Source organism: Macaca nemestrina, chromosome 4, assembly GCF_043159975.1.
Source record: "Macaca nemestrina isolate mMacNem1 chromosome 4, mMacNem.hap1, whole genome shotgun sequence".
NCBI lineage: Eukaryota > Metazoa > Chordata > Mammalia > Primates > Cercopithecidae > Macaca > Macaca nemestrina.
The window spans coordinates 17,187,258-17,202,052 of record NC_092128.1 but is presented as its reverse complement, the minus strand read 5'-3'; the positions used below and the strand labels follow the sequence as shown (position 1 = coordinate 17,202,052).

Genomic DNA, 14,795 nt, shown 5'->3' with positions numbered 1-14,795 from the left:
GGCCATCTGCAAGCTGAGGAGCAAGGAGCAGTAGTGGCTCAGTCCCAGTCCCAAAGCCTCAAAAGTAGGGAAGCTGACAGTGCAGCCTTCAGTCTGTGGCTGAAGGCCAGAGAGCCCCTGACAAACCACTGGTGTAAATCCAAGAGTCCAAAGGCCAGAGAACCTGGAGTCTGATGTTCAAGGGCAGGAAGCGTCCAGCACGGGAGAAAGATGAAAGCCAGAAGACTCAGCAAACCAGCGTATTCCACCTTCTTCTGCCTGCTTTTTCTACCGACACTGGCAGGCGATTGGATACTGCCCACCCACACTGAGGGTGGGTCTTCTTATCCCAGTCCACTGACTCAAATGTTAATCTCCTGTGGCAACACCCTCACAGACACACCCAGAAACAATCCTTTACATCCTTTAATCTGGTCAAGTTGACACTAATAGTAACCATCACAAAAACTGTCATTATTTTAAGAGAATATGATTGTTTACGATAGAAAATCCCAGCAACCTAAAAATTATTGGAAAATAAGCTAATTTAGAAAGGTAGCTAGATGTAAGGTTAAGACACAAAAGTTAATGTATTTTTATATACCAGTATAAAAACCAGTAAGGATGAGTTTTTAAAGGGTCATTTTTTTTTTCACAGCCTCTTATTAGTATTCTGTAAAATTCTGGGAAAAAGTTAGATATTACAAACCTTGTAGTGAAAATTACTTTCAGATTCTCAATTTTGACTGTACATGAGGATCACCTTGACAGATTAAAATATGTCCCAATGTCCAGGTCTTGCCCAAGCAATTAAATCAAAATTTCTTATATGAGACTCAAGAATTATGCCTTGTAGAGCTCCCCAGATAATTCCAGTGTGCAGCAAAGGTTAAGAAGAGTAGAGGATTAATCTCATTTACGTTTTTCTGAGATGAAGTAAATGTTATTAGCATAGTATCATGTTCAGATGAACTTGTATTGAATGCAGCATAAAGGATTACTTTTATACAAATAAGTATCAACAGTTTGATTTCCTTTTAATAAGTCCTCGTAATTCAGTATTTTCTGGATATTTCTAAGGAACTAGAAAAAGGGATGGGAGAACATCTCATGACAGCAGCATTCACTCCAAGGTCCCTAGCTGTGTGTGTCAACAGGCTTTGGGTCTACTTGGTATCCTCAACAAGAGCATTTGCCAATCCAAATCATTTTCTTCCGAGATTCATGTCCTGGGTGTCTCTGGAGATCCATTGCCTTCCCTTTTCTTTTGCCCTTTTATCCCCCAACATCACCTTCTCAGACTCAGGAGCCACATTTTTGTCACACATTATTATACCTTTTCATAAACACATTCCCTATCCTCACTTTCTTACCCTTGATTATGGTATTCTCACTATTCCATATCATATTTCTAGGAGAGACATACTACCTCCCAGCCACCTCCCCACTCTATTTTCAGCATTCCTGAGATTCCTCAGGAGAATTCTTGCAGCCTGCTCAAGTTTTGGGGATCCACGTTTAATGAATTTCACCGAGTACCCTATTTAACAATGTTACTCCAGCACTCACAATTTTACTTTATTTTTTTCTCATAGCACTTATCTGATATCATTCATGCATACTTTATTTATTTGTTAGCTACCTGTGTTCTAAACTAGAATGTGTGCTCCATAAGGACAAGGACTTTTTTTTTTTTTTCCCCCCCACAAACAAAAAAGTGCCGGGTCACAGCTTGTCACCAGGATATTTGGGAGAGACTGTGGGTGAAGCAGGTTGATCTGGGGGTAATATTTGGAGTTCATTTTTGAACATGTTAAGTTTGAGTGTATATATATATACATATACACACACATATAATAGATTTAACTAATTTTAAAATAGTTAAAATATTAATTTTTATTAATATATTTTACATTTTATTAATTTTTAATATATTAAATTTAATATTTAACCATGTATAGATTAGATTAGATTAGATAAATATGTGAGACTGGAAGGGAAGGGAAAAATCTAAACTGGAGGTAAATATTTGGGAGTATTTAGACTAAATATGATGTTTAAAACTGTAAGACTGGGCCATTACTCTAGGAAAAGGTGCCACAGAGCTAAGCAGTCAAGGTGTGTGACTTCACTGAGGACCAGACCACAGAATTCAAGGAGGTCTTCTAGCTGTTTGACTGAACAGGTGATGGTAAGATCCTGTACAGTCAGTGTGGGGATGTGATGAGGGTCCTGGGTCAGAACCCCACCGATGCTGAGGTGATTCAAGTCCTGGGGATCCCCAAGAGTCATGAGATGAATGTGAAGGTGCTGGACTTTGGGCACTTCCTGCCCATGCTGCAGGCTGTGGCCAAGGACAGGGACCAGGGCCTATGAGGATTATGTTGAAGGACTTTGTGTATTTGACAAGAAAGGGAAAGGCACCATGATGGGCACTGAAATCTGGCAAGTCCTTGTCACACTGGGTGAGAAGATGATAGAAGTAGAGATGCTAGTGCAGGGCATGAGGACAGCCATGGTTGCATCAACTGTGAAGAGCTTGTTCGTGGGGTGCCACATGGCTAAGGACCTTCTCAGTCTCCCCAGAGCCCGTGCCTTTCCCTGTGGGAGACTTTGTGTCTAGCCTGAAGGCTTTCTAGGCTCTCTTGTCACAGCACCTTTCCTATCTTGTCTCTTTTGGATAATGTTTGGTCCGCTTTTACCAAATAAACTTGCTCTCTCTGTGCCCCCCGACAAATAAATGAAACTATAAGACTGGTAAAGATTACTAAGGAAGTGGGTATAGATAGCAAAGAGATGTCTATGACTAAAACTTGGGGACTACTGATGTTAACAGGTTGGAGCGCCAGTGAGGTATATGGAAATAAAAAGATCATGATATCCTGGAGGCCATGTAAAGAAACTGTTTCCAGGAAAAGGGATCGACCAACTTTGTCAAATGATGCTGATCGCTCAAGCAAAATGTGACCTAAGAATTGACCTTTGAATTCTGAAATATACAAGTCATGGGCGACTTTGGAAAGAGCAGTTTTAGAGAGAATGCTCTGGAAAAGCTAGGTTGGAGTTGGAGCAATAGATTTGGGAGGAGAGGAATTGGAGAAAAATTGGGGAGGAATACTGGAGTGGTTTTCTCGAATAGAAGAGAGGGGATGCGATCTCTTGAGGCTTAGCCTTAAACAGGAACTGTTAAAATCCTCAAGAAGATAATCAGGAAAGCTTATATAAAAACAAAGTCATTTATTATTAATCTCCCCAGCGAGGGAAAACCTCATTAAGAACAGAGCATCAACAATGTACACAAAAGGAAAGTTACACAGGGTGTGTTTTTTGTTTTTTGGTTTTTTTTTTTTCTTTTTTTTACAGGACTAGATCTGGTGTTAGGATTATAAATTGGGTGATTTCTCTGGGATGTCTTTTGGAAATGGGGAATGAATTGGGCTAAATGGGTAGGGGGCAGTCATTTTTAATTGGCTTGGGAGAACAGAGCAGGGCATGCAGTGTTTCTTCGTTCTCTTTTCATCTGAATTCCGAAACTTGTAGTCTTCTCTTTCCAGACCATGTTGTGGTGTGTTCTTGCTTGTTCTGCAGGATTGGTAATTTTCTGATAAGATAGGATTGTTAGTTTGACTTCCATTTCTCAGACTGTTTTTTGATCATTCTCTGGTGGAGGCTCTGTGATTGATAATTTTGGTGATCTATCCAGATCTACATTTTTGTTTGTATGTCTTTTGTCATATTGATAGTCATTTCAGTTTCAACAAATGCTATTCTTTCTTGTTGCTTCTGCTACATAATTGCTTGTTGAATCATTTGATGAGACAATGAATGCATGGCAGCCTTTAAGGTAGAGATCACATATTTGAATACAGCACAGTTTGTAATTCACTTTTAAGCCTGGAACAAAACAAGTCCAATTAAAACAAGAGAACAGATCCCATTCCCAATCTAGAAAGCTCACAGGATGAGATATGACTATGTTAGCCAAATCACCTAAACTTTTGATTTGTTTACTATTCCTTAGAGTAATATTAAAGATTCCAAAATGGTCTGTAGAGATGTAAATTCAAAGTCTTTCCTTAAAATGGCACACGTCTGCTTTGAGAGGCTAATAATATATTCAAGGCTATCTTGTTTTGAACCATAACCTGTCCAGTCTCAAAACGTCTCAGATGAGGAGCTCTATGGTCTCAGAGACATTATCTAGCTCTTCCATCAATCTTTGAACCATTGTGTTGTAGTATTTACCATATTTTTTAGGCCTATAAAACAATTAAGATGCTCGAGGACAGAAGAAAGAAGCACAGAATCTCCCTAGTTGTTAAAGTTTTGAGTCTCCAACTGAGGCTCAGTCTTTATCCTTCTTGAGTTCAGTCATATTTAAACATCTCATCTCTCTCTCTCTTTTTTTTTTGAGAAGGAGTCTCACTCTGTAGCCCAGGCTGGAGTGCAGTGGCATGATCTTGGCTTACTGCAACCTTTGCCTCCCGGGTTCAAGCAATTCTCCTGCCTCAGCCTCCCAAGTAGCTGGGATTACAGGCATCCGCCACCATGACCAGCTAATTTTTCTTTTTTATTTTTAGTAGAGATGGGGTTTCACCAAGTTGGCCAGGCTGGTCTCGAACTCTTGACCTCAAGCGATCCACCCACCTCAGCCTCCCAAAGTGCTTGGATTATAGGCGGGAGCCACTGTGCCTGGCCTATTTTTTTAATGAGGGAAAATTCATGTGCCAAATAGAACCAGGTTGATGTCAGAAGCTGTCTGGAAGGCAGGCATGAGTTTGGACATGCCTGTCCAACTTGCAGCTAGTACTCAATGGGCTTTTGTACTGCAATTCTAATGCGTGTCATTGGGGGCAGTTTAATGATCTGTTTTCAGACAAAATATCCCTATGGGATGGTATAATTGTGCCACAGGGTTGTGGTGCCACTCAGAAAAATTGGTTTGGTATCAGAAAGTGAAATCAACAGTAGATCAAAAGTAGATAAACAGGTAGATCTTTAGTACAAGTATTAAGTTGAACTTAGTAGTTAGCCTTTATTGTGGGATCTGTAAAAATGAGTCAGCTTCTACTCGTGCACTATTTATTTCTTTGTCTTTTTCTAAACTCTAATACTGGAAAAATTTGTGAAGGCTACCTCCTATGCAAGGTGTTCTGGTTTTCATAACAAGTGTGATCTGATGATGAGTTTTTGAGTTTTGGTTGTCTGACCTGTTATGGTGTTTGCCATCTAAAAATCTGGGTAGTAGTTGATTTATATTTTCAGGAAACCAACTGGTTTATTAGCAGAGACTGATAGTAATAGTCACTAAGTGTTACCCAAAGGAAAGTGTTTAAAAACACAATTAGTTTGATTGTGTGATTTAGCCATATCACAAGTGAATTGTAGCTAGATACTGATTCATTCCAAGGAGTGATTAGGGATGCACAGAGTAGTATTAAGGAACGTTATCAATTAAAAGTAACAAATGTGTGTTAGCAATTTAGAAGCTTAAACTAGGAGAAAATAAAGCAAATAGCTAGGAAAATAAACAAAGGAGCATGCAGGTTAAAAAAATGGGACATGGGATATGAGTTTATTTATGGTTTCAGTTATCTGGACCTTGTTCTGTGAGTCTTAAGAAGAACCTGTCTACAGCAAGAAGTCATCTGTTTGTCTGAAGGTCTGTGGAAGATGTCATGTACTTCTGGAAGATGCCTGGATAGCTTAGCTTTAGATCACCCAAGTGTTCAGATTTCCAAGTAGAACAGGACATTTGAAATTTTGAAACAAGGCCAAGTTGTTACTTGAAGTTTGACCAATGTGTGCTTTCAGTGGTATTCAATAATGTTCTTTCCAATGAGCTTCAAAAACAGTCTTTCTTTGAAATCTTTAGTATCTCAGCAATGGATGAGAAAAGTTATGTTGTGGAAAAATAGCTTGAACCTGTTGATGATGTGACTAAATATACCAATTTAGTCTCTTATAAGAAGTTTGGCTAATTTCAATTTTGTCATCCCTTTATGCTTTCTACTTTCCTAGAATATTGAGTATAATAAGGGCAAAGATGCTTTTTTTTTTTTTTTTTGTAAGTGCCAAGAACTTACAAAATTCTTGGGTGGCAGTTGCCATTAAATGTGTTTCCCTGTCCCTAGATTACTGTGAATACCCATGTAGGAAACACAAAATCTAAAATCTCTTTGTATTGCAAGAACAATTACTTTTCTAAACACAACCTCTGCAGCAACCTGCCTGGGAAGCCAAACCATTCTAAAATGCTGAAGACATTTTAGAATCGTTGGAATATGGTCAATAACTGCTAGCTTCCCTATTTTTTGTCCCTGCTTCCAATTCGGGATCACCCAGAGAAATCCAGATACACTTCCCAAACCAAACACATAAGATGCCTCATTTCTAGTTGGCCCAGCTTCTCCATGCCAACAACCTCTAATCAGAGCATACTTGAAGCCTTTCCTGTTTTTTATTGCAAAGCTTTACCCTTTCCTGCCTGCCTTTGAATCTCTGCTGAATGCTAGTGATGGTGGTGATTGCCTTGCTGTAGTAAGCTGAATAAAGTGACTGTATTTTTTTCTCAGTTGGGTGGTCTTTGTTTATACAGTAGATATAGTTACATCAGAGTCTGTAATTCCATGATTTTCCTTGGTAACAACTAGGCTGAATAGTCCTTGAGAGGATTATGGAAGACAAGAAACTTTGTGATACCAATAGTTCCCTTGGGCACCATATTTGGTTATCTTTAAAGAAAACTTTCTTTTTATTTTTGAATAAGATGGATCACTGGCTTTTGCCATGGACCTTTTGTTGGCCATATCTACAGGTATCATGATCTTTCATCCATATGCCTGGAAGAAGCAGATTGATTGGTAATTTCAAGTGACATTAGTAAATCGCCTTTTTGATGGCCTGTTTTCTAGGTCTCATTTAAAGTATTCAGCAATACTCCATGGTTCTTTTATGCCAAAGTCTTTTGTTCTAATTTACTTTTTCTATTAGATCTACTACATCAGATTTTAGTCCATTGATGAAGACAGGACAAAGTTCCCTTGATCTCATTTTTTACATTAACTCCAGAATTATGTTGAAAGACCCGTACAAGTTGATTTCTGTAGTCATCAATAGACTCCTTATTTTTCTTGTTTATAGGACTGAATTTTTGTTCAGTCTTTGGCAGGGGGTAAGTTTTAGTCTTTTTTTTTTTTTTTTTTTTTTTTTTTTTTTTTTTTGAGACGGAGTCTCGCTCTGTCACCCAGGCTGGAGTGCGGTGGCCGGATCTCAGCTCACTGCAAGCTCCTCCTCCCGGGTTCACGCCATTCTCCTGCCTCAGCCTCCCGAGTAGCTGGGACTACAGGCGCCCGCCACCTCGCCCGGCTAGTTTTTTGTATTTTTTAGTAGAGACGGGGTTTCACCGTGTTAGCCAGGATGGTCTCGATCTCCTGACCTCGTGATCCGCCCGTCTCGGCCTCCCAAAGTGCTGGGATTACAGGCGTGAGCCACCGCGCCCGGCCAAGTTTTAGTCTTTAAAAGTTATTTACTAACTTGCTTTGCTATATTCAGCCCTTTCCTGTTATTGAGAACTAGGTTTTTTTTTAGATTGCCTTCAGCTTCTTGTCAGCCTGCACTATTTATCCATTTTAAAAGACAATGGATTGTCTTATTAAGATGAATCAATTGAAAAGTATCAGTTAGTACATGTCTAATAGACTTCTGAATGCACTAAGTTTAAATTCTACTTGCACAGGGCAATTTTCATGCTTATTAATCTCCTCCTGAGGGATTCTCTGAGGAAAAGGAAGTCTAGAAGCACACTGGGAAGGCTAAAAGAGTGGTACAAAGACAGGTAGGATTAAGTAGGATAAAAGGAAACTGATGTCTTATGGAGAACTGTAGATCCAAGATTGAAATAGATATATTTTTATCCTTTGCTAGAGAATCCATTAAGCAAACCAATCACATTTCTTTCAGAGATTTCTGCATACTAGCTTGACAAATGCCAACCATTGAATGTTCAAAATCTCATTACTTTTTCAGTATATCTCTAAGATTGTGGTTAACAGCTTCAAATATGGTTCCCAATAATCTACAATATCTGGTAGTCATAGTCACATCTATTGTGGAATCTTTTCCCCTTTAGTATTGGCTATACCTAGTGACTTGTTTCTATTGGATTGAACATAGCAAAAGTGATGGGCTGCCACTGTCAGATAAGTTACAAAAGATCATAACTTGCAGCTTCTCTCTCTTGCTTTCTCTCTTGCTTGTTTTGATAAAGCAAACTGCCATGTTGTGAGCTGCCCTTTGTGGAGGCCCTCATGGCAAGGAACTGAGAGTGACCTGCAGTCAACAGCCAAGGAGGACTGAGGCCCTCAGTTCAACAGTACAGGACAAACTGAATCATGTCAGTAACCATGTGAAGGGGCTTGGAAATAGATTCACCCCAGTAAAACCTTAAGGCACTGGTGAACACCTCGATTGCAGCTGTTTGAGGGAATCAATTGCCAAAAGACCCAATAAGCCATGACTGGATTTCTGATCAACAGAAACTGTGAGATGATAAATGATTGTTGTTTTGAGCCTCTGAGTTTTGGGGTAACTTGTTGCACAGTAGTAGATTACTAATAGAAAGACATACAATTTTGTTTTTTATTTTTTATATTGTTTTGTTTTTTAATGTTTTTGTGGGTAGATAGTAGGTGTCTATATTTATAAGTTACATAGAATATTTTAATACAGGCATGAAATGTGTAATAACCACATCAGGATACAGAGGATATCCATCACCTTAAGCATTTGTCCTTTGTGTTTCACACAATACAAGTATACTCTTTTAGTTTATTTTTTTTTGAGATGGAGTCTCACTCTGTCACCCAGGCTGGAGTGCAGTGGTGTGATCTTGGGTCACCGCAACCTCCGCCTCCCAGGCTCAAGCGATTCTCCTGTCTCAGCCTCCTGAGTAGCTGGGATTATAGGCGTGCACCACCACACCTGGCTAATATTTGTATTTTTAGTAGAGATGGGGTTTCCCCATGTTGGTCAGGCTGGTCTCGAACTCCTGACCTTGTGATCTGCCCATCTCAGCCTCCCAAAGTGCTGGGATTACAGGCATGAGCGTGTAAAACCTTATTGTATTGTTTTCTTCATTTCAATTTCATTTATTTCTGCTCTGATCTTTATTATTTTTTTCCCCTCTAGTAATTTTGGATGTGGGTTGCTCTTGCTTTTCTAGCTCTTTAAGAGACATTATTAGGTTGTTTATTTCAAGTTGCTCCTTTTTGATATAGGAACTTATAGCTATAAACATCCCTCTTAGTACTGCTTTTGTTGTACCACAAGCTTTTGTATGTTGTATTTCCATTATTATTTGTTTCAAGAAATTTTACATTTCCTTTTTAATTTCTTCATTGGCCCATTAGTCATTCAGGAGCAGACTGTTTAATTTTCATGTACTTGTATAGTTTCCAAATTCCTCTTGCTGCTGATTTCTAGGTTTATTCCACTGTGGTCAGAGAAGATAATTATTAATATTTCATTTTTTGAATATTTTAGGACTTGTTCTGTGACCTAACATATGGTCTATCCTTGAGAAAGATCCATGTCCTGAGGAAAAGAATATGTATTCTGTAGCTGTTAAATGAAATGTTTTATAAATATCTAGTAAGTATATTTGGTCTGTAGTGAAGATTAAGTTTGATGTTTCTTTGTTAATTTTCTGGGAAGATCTGTCTAATGCTGAAAGTGGGGTGTTGAAGTCTCCAGCTATCATTGTATTGGTGTCTCTCTCTCTCTTTAGCTCTAATAATATTTGCTTTATATATTTGGGTGCTTCAGTGTTGGGTGCATATATATTTAAATTTGTCATACCCTCTCACTGAATTGACCCCTGTATCATGATGTAGTGACCTTCTTTGTCTCTTATAGTTTTTGTCTTGAATTCTATTTCATCTGATCTAAGTACAGCTACTCCTGCTCTTTTGGTTTCCACTGGTATGTTATATATTTTTCCATCTCTAAATTTTTAGTTTATATATCTCTTTATAGGTGAAGTATGTTTCTTTTGTTTGTTTTTTTAATTATACTTTAAGTTCTGGGGTACATGTGCAGAACGTGCAGTTTTGTCACATAGGTTTACATGTGCCATGGTGGTTTGCTGCACCCATCAAACTGTCATCTACATTAGGTATTTCTCCTAATGCTATCCCTCCCCTAGCCCCCGAACCCCCAACAGGCCCCAATGTGTGATGTTCCCATCCCTGTGTCCATGTGTTCTCACTGTTCAACTCTCACTTATGAGTGAGAGCATGCAGTGTTTGGTTTTCTGTTCTTGTGTTAGTTTACTGAGAATGATGGTTTCCAGCTTCGTCCATGTCCCTGCAAAGGATAGGAACTCATCCTTTTTTATGACTGCATAGTATTCCATGGTGTATATGTGCCACATTTTCTTTATCCAGTCTATCATTGATGGGCATTTGGGTTGGTTCCAAGTCTTTGCTATTGTGAATAGTGCCACAATAAACATATGTGTGCGTGTGTCTATACAGTAGAATGACTTATAATCCTTTGGGTGTATACCCAGTAATGGGATGGCTGGGTCAAATGGCATTTCTAGTTCTAGATCCTTGAGGAATTGCCACACTGTCTTCCACAATGGTTGAACTAGTTTACAGTCCCACCAACAGTGTAATAGTGTTCCTATTTCTCCACATCCTCTCCAGCATCTGTTGTTTCCTGAATTTTTAATGATCGCCATTCTAACTGGTATGAGATGGTATCTCATTGTGGTTTTGATTTGCATTTCTCTAATGACCAGTGATGGTGAGCATTTTTTCATGTTTGTTGGCTGCATAAATGTTTTCTTTTGAGAAGTGTCTGTTCATATCTTTTGCCCACTTTTTGATAGGGTTGTTTGTTTTTTTTTTCTTGTAAATTTGTTTAAGTTCTTTGTAGATTCTGGATATTAGCCCTTTGTCAGATGGATAGACTGCAAACATTTTCTCCCATTCTGTAGGTTGCCTTTTCACTCTGGTGATAGTTTTTTTTGCTGTGCAGAAGCTTTTTAGCTTAATTAGATCCCATTTGTTTATTTTGGCTTTTGTGTGTTTCTTTTAGGAAATAGATTATTGGATCTTGTTTTCTTAATGCATTCAGCAACTCTATGTCCTTTGATTGGAGAGTTTAGTTCATTTATATTCAATGTTATTGATAAGTAAGCACCTACTCCTGCCATTTTGTTATTTGTTTTCTGGTTGTTTTGTGGTCTTCTCTTTCTTATTTCCTTCTTCCCTTTCTTCCTTTTAGTGAAGGTGATTTTTGATGGTATGATTTAAGTTCTTGCTTTTTATTTTGTGTGGATTTCTTGTATGTTTTTTGATTTAGGGTTATGAGGCTTGCAAATACTATCTTAGAACACATTACTTTAAACTAATAACAACTTAATATTGCTTACATAAAATAAACAAATAGACAAGCAGAAAGAAAACTAATAAATAATTTCGGATGGAAATATTCCCTTTAACGTTTCTTCTAGGACATGTCTGGAGTTGATGAAGAGTCTCAGCTATTGGTTTTGGGAAAGCTTTTATTTCTCCTTTTTGTATGAAGGATATTTTTGACAAATATACTATTCTAGGGTAAAAGATTTTTTCCCTTCAGCTCTTGAAATATGTCATGTTACTCTTACATGCTTGTAAATTTTCCACTGAAAAGTCTGCTGCCAGATGTATTGCAGCTCCATGGTATGTTGTTTGTTTCTCTCTTCTTGCTGCTTTTAGGATCCTTTCTTTATCATTGACCTTTGGGAGTTTGATTATTATAATGCCTTGAGTTAGTCATCTTTGAGTTAAATCTGCTTGGTGTTCTATAACCTTGTACTCAAATATTGATATCTTTTTTTAGGCTTGGGAATTTCTCTGTTATTATCCCTTTGCTTAAACTTTCTACTCCTATCTTTTTCTCTACCTCCTCTTTAAGGATAATAACTCTTAAATTTGCCCTTTAAGGCTGTTTTCTAGATCCTGTAGGCATACTTCATTGATTTTTATTCTTTTTTCTTTTGCCTCTTCTGATTTTGGATTTTCAAATAGCCTGTCTTCAAGCTCACTAATTCTTCCTTCTGCTTGATCCGTTCTGCTACTAAGAGACTCTGATGCATTCTCAATATGTCAGTTGCATTTTTCAGCTCCAGAATTTCTGCTTGATTCTTTTAAATTATTTCAATGTCTGTGTTAAATTTATCTGGTAGAATTCTTAATTGATTCTCTGTGATATCTTGAATTTATTTGAGTTTTCTCAACCCAGCTATTTTGAATTCTCTGTCTGAAAGGTCACATATCTGTTTCTCCAGGACTTGTCCCTGATGCCTTATTTGGTTCATTTGGTAAGATCATGTTTTCCTGGGTGGTCTTGATACTTACTGATGTTCATCTATGTCTGGGCATTGAAGAGTTCAGTATTTATTGTTGTCTTTGCAGTCTGGGCTTGTTTGTACCCGTCCTTCTTGGGAAGGCTTTCCAGGTATTCAAAGGGACTTGGGTGTTGTGATATAAGTTCCTTCATTAGAGGGAACCCCAAACCCAGTAATGCTGTGGTTTTTATAGTCTCACAGAGGTGCTTCCTTGATGGTCTTGGACAAAATCTGGAAGAATTCTCTGGATTACCAGGCAGAGACTTTTGTTCTGTTCCCTTACTTTCTCCTCCAGAAGGGAATCTCTCTCTCTCTCTCTATTCTGAGTCTCTTGGAGCAGGAGGTGGAGTGACACCCCTGTGGCCACCGTGAATATGAATGCACTGGGTCAGACCTGAAGCCAGCACTGCACTGGGTCTTGCTCAAGATCTGCTGCAACTACTCCCTGGCCACTGCCTTTGTTTGCTCAAAGCCCTGGAGCTCCACAATCAGCAGGTGACACCAGCCAGGCCTATCGTTCCTCCTTTTATGGGAGTGAGTTCCCCCGGGCCCTGGGCAGGTCCAGGAGAGCCATCTGGGAGGCAGGGACTACAGTCAAAAACCTTAGAAGTCTACTTGGTGTTCTGTTGTACTGTGGCTGAACTGGCACTCAAATCACAAGACACAGTCTTTCCCACTCTTCCCTCCTCTTTCCAAAGGCACCTTCTGACCATAACAGGACCACAGGGAGTACTGCCAGGCTAACACTGATGTTTCCTAAAGGTTCAGGAGCTCTTCAGTCAGCTTGCGGTGAATGTTGCCTGGCCTGGTACTCACTTTTCAGGGCAGTGGGCTCCCCTCTGGCCCAGGGCAGGTCCAGAAATGCTGCCCAAGAGCCAAGGCCTTGAATCAGGGTCCTTCAAAAGCTCACTTGGTGCTCTACCTCCTCATGGCAGACCTGGTACCTATGGTGCAAGACAGAATCCTCTATATTTTTCCCTTCACTTTTCTTGAGCAGGAGTCTCTCCCTGTAGCCACCACAGCTAGGAATGTTCTAAGTTTCACCTGAAGCCAGCAAGTCTCAGAGTCTCATGCAAGGCCCATGATATACTATCTGGGTATTACTGCTGGCTATCCAGGGCCCAACGGCTCTTCAGTTAGCAGGTACAAATCCTGGCAGGTCTGGGTCCTTCTCAAGGCAGTGGGTTCCATTCTGCCCCATGTGGTGTCTAGAAGTGCTGGGAGCTAGGACCAGGAAAGTGGGCCTCATAACTGACTGGTGCCCTATCCTGTGGTGGCTGAGCTGGTATCCAAGATGCAAGACAATGTCTTCCTCACTCTTCTCTCTCCTCTCAAGTGGAAGTAAGGGATCTCTTTTGGAACCATAAGCTGTGAAGCCTGGGGTTAGGGGAAGGCTGATGCCAGCACTCCTGTAGCTGCCCCAGCTGATGATGTCCCCTCAATCCACTGGCTCTGAGCCTCCTTCATCACTAGAACTCACCTAGGAGTTGTAGCCCTCGTTGCCTAGACTGCCTTCCAAGTTTATTTAGATCCCCATGGCACTTCAGCCTGAGGTTGCAAGGCTTGCTGGAACCCAAGCTCTGACCACTGGAATTGGCAATTCCTCTCTGGCTAGGGCTGGTTTAAATACTCCCTCTGTGGGTGGGCATCAGCTGAGTTTGGTTGTTTTGATTTCTGCTATAATAGGGTAACACTGAGTTCAATGCAATATGTCACAATTGATACATTCTCCCTCTACTAAGTATACAGATTCTCTCTCTGAGCTCCATAGCCATCACCAGGGGATGGGGGAGGTGTGCATCAGTGACTCAAGACTGTTTTTCCTACCTCTTTATTACCTCTTTCAGCAATATGAAATGAAAACCAGGTACTGTGAATGCTCACCTGATTTTCTGTTCTTATAAAGGTGCTTTTCTTGTGTGTGTAAATAGTTGTTAAATTGGTGTGGTTGTTAGCGGAAAGATCAGTGGAGCCTTCAATTCTACCATCTTGCTTGACCCGGCCTTCTCAACCAAGAGATACAATTTGGAAGTGTCAAATGTTCCCCCAAAGTGGCCACTGAAATTCCAGGTTGTTCTTAATAAAATTATGCTATTTAGAAGGTTAAGTTCATGAAATAAGATTATACTGTGAGCACATATAATAAACCAGAGTCTGTCAGGAGGTGGCATATATTTATTTTAGACAGATCCATGAGGATTAGGTCTATGGTCAGTTGGATGTGCCCACTTATGAAACTGTTTTCAGCTCTCCAATATAGTTAATTAAAGCTAAGTGTTTTTTTCAGAGAGGGTCTCACTCTCTCACCCAGGCTGGAGTGCAGTGGTGCAATCTTGGCTCACTGAAACTTCTCCTGGGCTCAAGTGATCCTCCCACTTTAACCTCCTGAGTAGCTGGGACTATAGGTGTGTGCCACTAT

At 39.7% G+C, this 14,795-nt stretch overlaps 1 pseudogene; it reads left to right on the top strand.

Moving 5' to 3' along the window:
* The first annotated feature begins 535 nt into the window (after nt 1–535).
* On the top strand, nt 536–5,468 carry LOC105471261 (myosin light polypeptide 6-like; annotated as a pseudogene).
* Nucleotides 5,469–14,795: the final 9,327 nt, after the last annotated feature.